Source organism: Cornus florida, unplaced genomic scaffold (genome assembly GCF_030987335.1).
Source record: "Cornus florida cultivar Cherokee Brave unplaced genomic scaffold, ASM3098733v1 CherokeeBrave_3.0.0_Hap2_Chr11, whole genome shotgun sequence".
In the NCBI taxonomy this organism is placed as follows: Eukaryota; Viridiplantae; Streptophyta; class Magnoliopsida; order Cornales; family Cornaceae; genus Cornus; species Cornus florida.
The window spans coordinates 107,975,623-107,988,400 of NW_026775581.1; positions in this window are offsets into that span (position 1 = coordinate 107,975,623).

The window sequence follows — 12,778 nt, forward strand, 5'->3', positions numbered from 1 at the left end:
GCGAAATGACATATTTTATTATTTTAAAATAGAATAAAATATAACTAGCTTATACCAACTAATGCATTTTTGTAAAATCTATGAAAATTATAATTACCTTACAAAATGTAAGAAAAATGTACTAAAATCTTGATGAATTCAAGAAAATCTATTAAAAATTTAATAAAAGGCTAACAATTTGTTGTGAACCCAGGACCCCAAAAATAATTGCTTTTATTTATTGTAAACCCATCATATTAGAGCCCTAAAAAATAATTACATTTTTGCAGAAGAATTCACTTGGGTTTTTACTGTGCTTTAGTCCAAAATCCGGCATAGGGAAGACATCTTTTACCTGATCCAAAAGCCGATATGCATTCATACTTAGTAAAAAGTGTTTACTATCAAAAATGCCTGTGGCTTTTTCGATCAGTAATTTTTCCAAGTCAATGAATTTAATTTAAAGTAACTGAGCGTACATAATTTACAGGTTGAAGACTCATTTGGGCATAGATCTCATCGGTATCTTTGTCTGCCTATCAGACAATTAGGAAAAGGGTAAGAGCAGAGAAGATGCTCTAAGAAACATATAGAAATGTTTTTCAATGTACGAACTCTAGAAATAGAGAAAGGAGAAGTATCAATTGTAAGCACATACATGTTGCGTAACATTGTGAACTTGGCACCTCAATTGAGATGGGAGATCTGGATAGTTAGGGATTAATTTGTGAGGTTGCAGTTCTATTTATCGTAGAGAGAGAGAGAGAGCAACCTTGTTGGTAGATTTGTCTGAAACAAATTCAAAAGGAATTTTGGTACCGCAGAGGGAGAGACCTTGGTGGTAGATTTGCTTAAAACAAAGCCAAAGGGCATTTTTTGTATTTGATTTATTTTATATTATTTTATTATTAGTGGGAATGAAATTGTCATTTCATTTCTCAAGAAATGGAATGAGCATTCCACCTTTTCTATGAATGGGCATTTCCTTGGAATGGTCATTCCACTTTTAATGTGATATGCCAAACAAGAGAATGGAAACAAAAACATTCTATTCCAGTTTCATTTGATTCCATTCACTCACACCAAACAGGCTTCATTGAATGCATCCTTTACAATTGAATGCATCTCTTAAGTTTACAAATTTCGTTTAAAATTTGAAGAATATTTTTATATTATAATACAAGGGGAAGAGTTTATTTTCACTATTTGCAGGATAAGAGATTACCAAAGCCACCAATTAAGAAGTCAAGTGTTCGATCTTTCCCTGGGCAATATTGTAAAAATAAAAATTAAAAACTGAGAAGTAGTTTTCTCTCTCTCTCTCTCTCTCTCCTCTCTCTCTCTCTCTCTCTAGCAGTTAGTAAGCAGCTACATGTTCTATCTGAATCAAAATGAAAAATAAAATGCCTTTCCATATAATAAAATTTCATAAATCAAATTTCCTACAGTAATGGAAGCCAGCCTAGTACATTGAGCTACTTTTTTATTTTTTCATCTCCAACTATTTGAATTTTAATAATTTATTTTCTAAGGTGTTGTGTCTGTCTTGGGCGTACATTGTTTACTTCATGGACACCCTTGAATATGAGTTTCACACATCATAATCGTGTCCACAATTTAATAACAACTTTTATTGTTTCGGATTTTAAATGACACATCGTCTTGGATGGACACTTGATCGATGCATCTCAAAATTTTGATTAACATATTCTGAATAGTCAACCAACACATCATACACTATTCATCTCATATAAAATTGTTTTATATGATAGCTGTTGAGGGTGAAATTCACGCGGTTTAATACGACACCATTTTTCTGCAAAGAAGAGAGGAGAAGAACGATGAACCTTGACGGCACCGGTGTAGTGCCTACCAAGAGCTCTCCGACGATCAAGTTAGTCACCAAAGGTCTAAAAAGAAGGCAGGAATTTAATAATAGTTTTTTCGTCATACCTTATTCCCGAGTCGTCTCCTATTTATCATCACTTCCCTTATTCTTGATAAAGGAATATCATAATCCTTATCCTATGGAATTTATCCAATGGAAACCGTTATCCTTGATAACGAAATATTATCATTCAAAAGTAGAAGAGATTTGGCGGCTGATCAACATTTAGTTGCCTCTATCGTTAGGTCAAAATATGTTAGGTTTATTTTTCCCTATCAGTTGCCCCCTATTCCCAAGCTTGCTCGTCTAGTTTTGAGAATGTAAATTATTATTATTATTATTATTATTTTATTTATTTATTTTTTTGCCCCCGGCACTATTCATAAGGGAACAGTGCCCGCAGGTATTGTTCATCGCGGGTACTGTTCATTGAACAATAACATTTTTTTTTTTTTTTGCCCTGGGCACTGGCCCGCGGGTATTGTTCATTGAACAGTAAAGTTTTTTTTTTTTTTTGGGCCCCCGGGAACAGTGCCCGCCAGTACTGTTCATTGAACAGTAATTATTATTATTATTGTTATTATTATTATTTTTTTACCCTTGGGTAATCTTCCTTTGAGTACTATTTTTTAGTATCCTTGGGTACTATTTTTAGTACCCTTGGATACTTTTCCCTTGAGTACTATTTTTGGTACCCTTAGGTAATTTTCCCTTGGTAAGGGAATAAATTGTACGAGTTTTACTCAGGCCGTCACTCCTTTGATAAGGGAATTAAATTTTACGAGCTTTACTCAGCTCGTCCCTTTAGTAAAGGATTTTTATTTATTATCCCTTATAGTAAGGGGATAGTGATTACGGGATTCATTCAGCCCGGGTCCTTATAATACAGGATATTCATTTATTATCCCTTATAATACGGGGATCTAGATTACGGGATTCATTCAGCCTGGGTCCTTCTAATGCAGGACACTTATTTACTATCCCTTATAGTACGGGGATATGGATTACGGGATTCACTCAGCACGGGTCTTTGTAATACAGGACACTCATTTACTATTCCTTATAGTACGGGAATATGGATTACGGGATTCACTCAGCTCGGGTCCTTATGATACATGATACTCATTTATTATTTCCTATAATATAGGGATAGTGCATGTATAAAGATAATTGACCAAGAGTTAAGGCAACTAAAAGGAATTTCATTAAAGACCATCATTGCCTCAAGACTTATTGAAAACAAGATAACACGTGAGGGAGCTACTCTCCATTTAAAATGATTAACTGAGATGTCCTCAGTCTTTATTGTGAATGACTTGATAAGGCTAATTCTAGTTGTGAGACAATTTTTAGTCGGTATACTCATCTGAGTCCTTCTCATGATATGTGTAATCGCTCTGGTTGAAGAACTATCTCTTGTATTTGGTATCATTTTTCATCCCTGGCGAGAGGGGCTAGCCTCTTTTTGTCCTCTTCTTCCTTCCATGCACTCATGGTGTCTTCAGCGTTTATGTGTTTTTACGCTCTAATTAACATCTCTACCATACTGGTGGGAGGCTCTTTTGATAAGGAGAACAAGAATCTAGAGGTTTGGAGTCCTCATATGAAAACAGTCAAAGCTACCTTGTCGTCCACCTCTTCTACCTACAACATCTCTGCGTTGAATCAGGTGATGTATTATAGGATCGACTCTTCCTTTTGTTGCTCCACGGTAAACAGCTAGGTAGCCGGCCTCCTATGCCTCTGACCTACAATGAAGTGGCTCACAAACTGCTTACTCAGTTCTTTGAAGGTGTTGATGGTTCCTGGCTTCAGCTTGTTGAACCAAACACTTGCTGATCCCTTAAGTGTAGTGGGAAAAGTTTGGTACATGATTTCATCTGGCACGGCGTGTAAGTGCATGTAATACCCCTAATTTTAAAATGATAGTCTCGGTATTTATTTATTTGTTTTAATTATATTTTTTAATTATTTAATTAATTATTTGACTAATTGCTTATGTGTTTAATTGAATTAGGTATTACTTGATTATTTGATTATGTGTCTATGTATTATTTGTATTTGTCTATGTGTTAATTGTTTAATTAGATTATGTGCTTAAATGGTGTTTTGATTAATTGTAAATTAAATGTTTTCTTTTCTTTTATGGTTATGGTTAGTAGTAATGGGCCAACCAATTGGGTCCCATGGACTACTTGGATAGGAGGTTGGATATGTATGGATTATTACCCATGGATAATGTATATATATATATTTTATACATATATAAAAAGGAAAGTAATTCATTAATTATTTCTATAGTAACTTGGGTAGTAATATTTATATGTTTTATATTTAAAAAATAAAAATATACATAGATTTGATACGTGTTATGTTTTAAGTTACTTTATAATATTATGGTAACTTAAGTATTATTGGAAATTACTTTTATGGTAATTTGGGTAGTAATATTTAATCTAATGTATATGTTTATTTAAATAATAAAAATATACATATATTTGATATGTGTTATGTTTTAAGTTACTTCATAATATTATGGTAACTTAAATATTATTGGATAATCCATTAATAAATAATGGAATGTGTATAATTTATTTATTTAATAAACATATACATAAATTATATACGTAACATATTTTGCTTACCTTTTTAATATTTTTATTTTCATTTTTTTTTTAGTTGACTTGGATTGGGAAAAGGGGTAGGGTTATTTTATTTAGCCTATAAATATATAGCTATAGGTTATAAAAGGGGGTCAGAAATATTCACGTGATATATACTAGAGAGATAGTGTTAGAGAGGGAAGGAGGAAAAGGAAGAAATGAGGAGAAAAATCCTGTAGAGAGAAGATCAAGGAAGAAGAAGTTTAACTTTCGATCCGAAAGTTTAAGGCAAGTTTTTCTTTTATCTCTTTCCCTTTGATTCGTGTTTCTGTACATGCTTAGGAAATTCCAGGATTTATTAAACACATAAAATTAAATAATTATGCATGTTTAATTGGGTTAGAACATAGGTTTTATGAAATTGGTTCATATCTGTTCTTGTGTTATGAATTGATAAAATGCATGATTTTGATTTGATTTCTTATGTGAATTTTTACATGTTTAAATTATGTATATTTCATATATGTGGAATGATGGAACGTAGAAACATGCCTAGGATTCCTGAACATTAAATAGGGACTAGGTTTGGGTTTTAATAAATTTAAATAGACTCAATCATAATGATGCTTGCTATTTGAATGTTTTAAACAAACGAATGGATTTAATCTTTTAAAATATTTTAACAATTGAGATTAAATGTGTAGGATGAATTGGATATAGAGAATCCTTATTTAACGGTATAATAAAATATCATCATGTATAAGATTCAGTTTGTGTAGGACATATGATATAGGAAGTTTAAAGAAATAATAAGTCATTCCTATTATGTGATAACTTGATATCATATTTATCATAGTTATTTATGGAATGTTTGATGTATTTCCTTAATTGTTATATCAATTGTTGGATTGTGTGGTTTAATGCACCGCTATGAGACGATGGCATTCTAGGGATGGATTAACTTATCAGTTAAGTCCTACTTATTTTATATAAGGGAATGGATTAACTAAAATGTTAAGTCCTACTTATATTTAAGTCAGGTCAGCTGAACAAGTTGAATGACTTATGGAGGATTAATTTATTATATATGGGAATGGATTAACTAAAACGTTAAGTTATACTTATATTCAAGTCAGGTCAGCTGAACAAGTTGAATGACTTGTGGAGGATTAATTTATACTGGATAGGATGGTTACTAGATTTTATATATATAAGTATGGTGCTATGATATGAGCTTGAGTCTCAGGATCAATGGTTAGGTCGCGTATATCACTAGGGATGTATAGCTAGATATAGTGTAGTTGTGTACCCTGGTAGGTCTAGGTACTCATGCCCACTATATGTGCGTTTTGCATGTTGCCTACTATTCAGGTTGAGATAATCCTATAGTCTAGTGAGGTTCTTTTAGTGTGTGTATATATATATATACGGACTACTAGTTATTGTTGGATTGACTAGGATGTATACGTGTATCGGATCTCTGCTTGGACTGTAGTAGAGTAGAACTTATTTGTGGGCCCGACCCACCACTATTTTTAGGTGTTCGTCACGAGTAGAGGTTGTTCGTGCTGAGCGGGGATCAGTCTACTTCATTCTTCCGATGCTACATAGGAGTTCTTTTATGATTCAGTTTCCTGTTTTAGATTACTGTCATTTGTTTAGTTTGGATTCTAGGGGTCCACACAGTATGGATTCCCGAGTTGTATTTTGGAAGATCAGTTGTATCAGAAGAGTTTATTAATTAATGGAAATATATTATAAGGTTTATTATTAGATTATCATTTTAGTTTCTTGTCGGCATTTTATTTATTCTTCTTTATTCTTTTGTACTCTGTGTTCGTTTATTATCAATTTGTTTTGATATCCTCGGGTATTCGGGCGTGGGCCTGGCCAACCCGCATTCGGAAATTCGGGGGTATCACAGTTGGTATCAGGGCACTCCAGGTTCAAGTGTCCTTAGGAGTGTCTTTCATTATATGACTTCCGCGTTGCGTCTCTTAAAACTTAGAGCCCATATTAGGATTCGTTGTACTTTATTTACGGTTTGTTAGGAGGAGCTGATGTCAATTATATTCTGTAGTCATAGAATGGTTGGCACTAGAAAAAGGATGGGTTCAAGGCGAAAGCAATAAAGACCCAAAGGAGTAGAGGAGTATGTTATCAATTTCGTTGCCAGAAGGCAGAGTTAAGGATTGACGGTTTAGGTTCGTTTGGCGTTACTTTAAAAATATAAGCCAAGGAAGGATTTAGGTGTACGTGATAGGTCACCCCATATCGGGACCAACACGACTTCAGTTGATCTCAAAAAGGAGACAAGCATGGAGTAGGAGCCGAAGAGGATCCTAATGGAGGAGATTTATGTGTATCCAATAGAGAGGGTACTAAATCTTGAAGAGGGATGATTGCACGAGGTGATCTGAATTACTAGTAGTATAGCGAATGTTATTAGTAGAATTGGGGTTGATCAATCTACAAATAATTAAATCTTTCTTATCATCTCTAAAAGAGGTATATAAGAAGTATTGTTCAGGAGTTTGGGGATCGGATGTGTTCTTATCAGAACGAAATACATAATTTTTAAATCACATACAAAAAGGCATTGGTATTATGTTGTGACGTTCTAATTCGATTTATAAAGTCAAGTAAGACAGTTTACATTCCGCATATAAGGAAGATGAGGGTTAAGCCTTTGGTATTTGCTTAGGAAAACATTTGTGCTTTTAAGCGATGTTTTAAAGGATATGTTTCGAGGTTGAATGATTATTTACGAAACTATAAAAGGAAATTTTGAAACAATCTAGTAAGGTTGATTTCAAAGGAGACTTTCTTTTCTAGAAAGAACGATGTCCTAAGTAGGAGTATATTTTGTTCTATTGTGTTTATCATACGTGTTTTATTTTTATTTTTTTTGTTAATTACTCGGGATTTGGTATGTGGTTTAGTTAGGGACATAAGTGTGTGATCAACCAATTATTATTTTAATAACATGGAGTCATAGCGCTATTTACGCTAAATTTGTGAGCATACGGTCATAGGATTTGGTAGATACACATAAATCTAACCAATCTATTGGACCTCGACATGTGTCATTATGGTGTGTTTTGGGATGGGATAATTAAACCATCACTACGAGTCAAACAATCTAGAACGATTAATTTGATATACTTTACGTTAGGTATGGATTCGTATCATATTACAACGCCATGATATTGGTGATTGTTAATGTTTCGGTATGCGTGAGGTAGTAGTAAATAAAGATCACTAAAACGCCATGATGATATATCAGAGATGCTGGATTTGCTGAACATTTTCTTGAAAATTTCAGAAGTTGTTACCAAGTCAGAAGGAGGATTTAGTACTGAATTAAGTACTTATTGGAATGACACCGAGTGAGGATATGTGATGCCCCCGAATTTCCGAATGCGGGTTGGCAAGGCTCACGCCGAATACCCGAGGATATCAAAACAAATTGATAATAAATGAACACAGAGTACAAAAAGAATAAAGAAGAATAAATAAAATGCTGACAAGAAACTAAAATGATAATCTAATAATAAACCTCATAATATATTTTCATTAATTAATAAACTCTTCTGATACAACTGATCCTCCAAAATACAACTCGGGAATCCATACTGTGTGGACTCCTAGAAAATTCTAACTAAACAAATGACAGTAATCTAAAACAGGAAACTGAATCATAAAGGAACTCCTATGTAGCATCGGAAGAATGAAGTAGACTGATCCCCGCTCAGCACGAATAACATCTACTCGTGACGAACACCTGAAAAATAATGGTGGGTCAGGCCCACAAACAAGTTCTACTCTACTACAGTCCAAGCAGAGATCCGATACACGTATACATCCTAGTCAATCCAACAGTAACTAGTAGTCCGTATATATATACACACACACTAAAGGAACCTCACAAGACTATAGGGTTGTCTCAACCTGAATAGTAGGCAACATGCAAAACGCACATATAGTGAGCATGAGTACCTAGACCTACCAGGGTACACAACTACACTATATCTAGCTACACATCCCTAGCGATATACGCGCCCTAACCATTGATCCTGAGACTCAAGCTCATATCATGGCACCATACTTATATATATATAATCTAGTAACTATCCTATTCAGTATAAATTAATCCTCCATAAGTCATTCAACTTGTTCAGCTGACCTGACTTGAATATAAGTAGGACTTAACATTTTAGTTAATCCATTCCCTTATATAATAAATTAATCCTCCATAAGTCATTCAACTTGTTCAGCTGACCTAACTTAAATATAAGTAGGACTTAACATTTTAGTTAATCCATTCCCTTATATAAAATAGGTAGAACTTAACTGATAAGTTAATCCATCCCTAGAATGCCACCGTCCCATACCGGTGCATTAAATCACACAATCCAACAATTGATGTAACAATTAAGGAAATACATCAAACATTTCATAAATAACTATGATAAATATGATATCAAGTTATCACATAATAGAAATGACTTATTATTTCTTTAAACTTCCTATATCATATGTCCTACACAAACTGAATCTTATACATGATAATATTTTATTATACCGTTAAATAAGGATTCTCTATATCCAATTCATCCTACACATTAATCTCAATTGTTAAAATATTTTAAAAGATTAAATCCATTCGTTTGTTTAAAACATTCAAATAGCAAGCATCATTATGATTGAGTCTATTTAAATTTATTAAAACCCAAACCTAGTCCCTATTTAATGTTCAGGAATCCTAGACATGTTTCTACGTTCCATCATTCCACAGATATGAAAAATACATAATTTAAACATGTAAAAATTCACATAAGAAATCAAATCAAAATCATGCATTTTATCAATTCATAACACAAGAGCAAATATGAACCAATTTCATAAAACCTATGTTCTAATCAATTAAACATGCATAATTATTTAATTTTATGTGTTTAATAAATCCTGGAATTTCCTAGGCATGCATAGAAACACGAATCAAAGGGAAAGAGATAGAAGAAGAACTTGCCTTAAACTTTCAGATCGAAAGTTAAACTTCTTCTTCATTGATCTTCTCTCTACAGAATTTTTCTCCTCATTCCTTCCTTCCTTCTCTAACTCTCTCTCTCTAGAATATATCACGTGAATATTTCTAACCCCCCTTTACAACCTGTAGCTATATATTTATAGGCTAAATAAAATAACCCTAACCCCTTTTCCCAACCTAAGTCAACTTAAAAAATAAATAAATAAAAAAAATATTAAAAAGGTAAGTAAAATATGTTACGTATATCTTTATTAAATAAATAAATTATACACATCCCATTATTTATTAATGGATTATCCAATAATACTTAAGTTACCATAATATTATAAAGTAACTTAAAATATAACACGTATCAAATTTATGTATATTTTTATTATTTAAATATAAAACATATATATCAGATTAAATATTACTACCCAAGTTACCATAAAAGTAATTAATAAATTACTTTCTCTTTTATATATATTAAAAAGGTAAGTAAAATATGTTACGTATATAATTTATGTATATGTTTATTAAATAAATAAATTATAAACATTCCATTATTTATTAATAGATTATCCAATAATACTTAAGTTACCATAATATTATAAAGTAACTTGAAACATAACACGTATCAAATCTATGTATATTTTTATTATTTAAATATAAAACATATACATCAGATTAAATATTACCACCCAAGTTACCATAAAAGTAATTAATAAATTACTTTCCTTTTTATATATGTATATAATATATATCTATATATATACATACACAACTATTCACGGGTAATAATCCATACATATCCAACCTCCTATCCAAGTAGTCCATGGGACCCAATTGGTTAGCCAATTACCACTAACCATAACCATAAAAGAAAAATAAAATAAAATAATAAAAGAAACGAAAACATTTAATTTACAATTAATCAAAATACCATTTAAGTACGTAATCTAATTAAACAATTAACACATAGACAAATACAAATAATGCATAGACACATAATCAAATAATCAAGTAATACCTAATTCAATTAAACACATAAACAATTAGTCAAATAATCAATTAAATAATTAAAAATATAATTAAAACAAATAAATAAATACCGAGACTATCCTTTTAAAATTAGTGGTATTACAAGATAGGAGACTGAATAAATATTCATCAGTAAATTCTTAATCAAAAATTTATTCAAGAGGGTGTGTCATTGGGAGGAATTTACCGGTGTTGCACATGGAGGAGGAAATTAAGTCTCTTCATTTCCATAAATAATATGGAATTATTTTTTTAGTCACAATTTGCAACAATTAGCTGTTGCAAGAAAATTGATGACTTGTGTAGAGGATGGGAAGATTTCATATTCTTTTGAAGTTAGATAAAGAAGTCGGATTGTCATTAACTTGTCTTAAAGAAGCAGGGTGTGTCAAAGACAAGATGGTGAGACCAAATACTTATATAAAGATGAGGTGCATGGTATGTATGGAAAGGTCGTAGTTTGTTGACTTTTGTTGAGTTAAAGTCATAGTTAACTATTGATAAATTGAATTACCGATTGATTTTTAATATCGGCAAGTTTATCACGGATCAGTGGTGGATAGATTTAGTTACAGAATTCGCTTTTGAAAATGCTCCAATTTAAACAATGGGTACAGACGAAAGATGGTGATACCGGACTAACAGTACTTTCTGTAGACAAATTTGATGGAGGATGCAAGGATTAAGTTTCACAACTCTTAGTTCTTTATTCACCCTAGTAGAAACATGATGCTTCACAGTATGAAGCAGATGTTTGGAGGACAGGCAGGAAGAGGAATATAGTGTTTTTTCTCTAAGTCTAATATTTATTAAATAGTAGAGATGGACCATCAGAGATCACTGGATTCTTGTAGCTATTTTCTATACTGCAGTGGAAATGATAGAGCATTTTCACGGATTTAGTTGAGGGATTGCTGATTTGATGCAAGGGTCAGAATTCTAGATGGGATATTGGTTGATTGATAAAATTAAATCAGTTTCATTTTATCTATTTTGATCAAGCTAGTAAGATATCAGTTTATATGAATATAACGGATCACGAGACGGCTTAGATGGATGCAAAGTGTGAATAATAACACTTGTTATTACCAAGGTAGTTCAGGAGGTCAATTTTGAATATCGGAGCTGACCCTAGAGAAGGTGTTACCTTACTCAGATGGAGTTTAAGGTACTGGAGGAGGAGTTAGTAGTTTCTATAAATAGTGATATGACTGTCGGGCGACTGAGATGGAAATTTATAATTTTTTTTGGTACATCCAGATGGTTAGAAAGTACATCACGACATCAAATGTCAATTTTGGTGAACAGGTACGGATAGGGACGTGTATATAATTGCCCTAAGTGTAAAATCTACTACAAAGGTGGAAAGTTGATCATTAGATATCATAGGAATCTTTAGCCACTTCCTATAACAAATATGGAAGTTGAACTAAACAGGAGTGATGGTTGGTGGGAAGGATCGATATTGATTTGGAATTTCAATTTTCCATATGGAATCCGAGTAGTGGATTGAGAAAGATCGCTTGAGGACATAAATTTGAGTGATGCTTATTTTAGAACTTCATAGTAGTTATATAATTCAGTGATAGTGGTGTTATAACATGTGGATGTCTATATTAGTGGATGCAAAGTGCTATTTCGAAGGAGCTTTATGAAGATTTTGGAGCAGCAGCTCTACTTCATATATATAGACGGATGAATTAATCGAGAGATTAAATTAGACCATAAAGGATATGTTTGAGGCGTATATCCTAAATTTTCATGGACTATTGGAAGTGTTTACTTCACTTGTCGGAATTTTGTCTGTGATATTGTTGGCACAAGGAGGTTAGTGTGACAACTTTAGAGGTTTTGTATCTTTCACAATGCATACCTCTCATTTGTTGGTTGGAAATGAAAGTAAGGGTTGTACAATCAAACTTTGACTTCATTTAAAAATATGTCGGAAATAAATACTTTCCTTTATATTGAACTGCGCGCGATTGGGAGGCAACAGTAGGATGTTGTAAATAGTTGAACTCGTATACTAGAGTTTTTCTATCAGGGAGTAGTTTGCTTGTTCCGTTTCCTATGTAGGAAGAAAGGCGATTTTTGGAGAAAGGTCAATTTTACTTATTACATTGACTTTTAGAAGATTGTGTTTCGCAATTGAGGCAGTCACCTCTGAATTAGCGTTACCAAATTATTAGCGCTGGGTGCATATGAGTTTGTGCGTATATTCTATGGCACTTGGAGGTA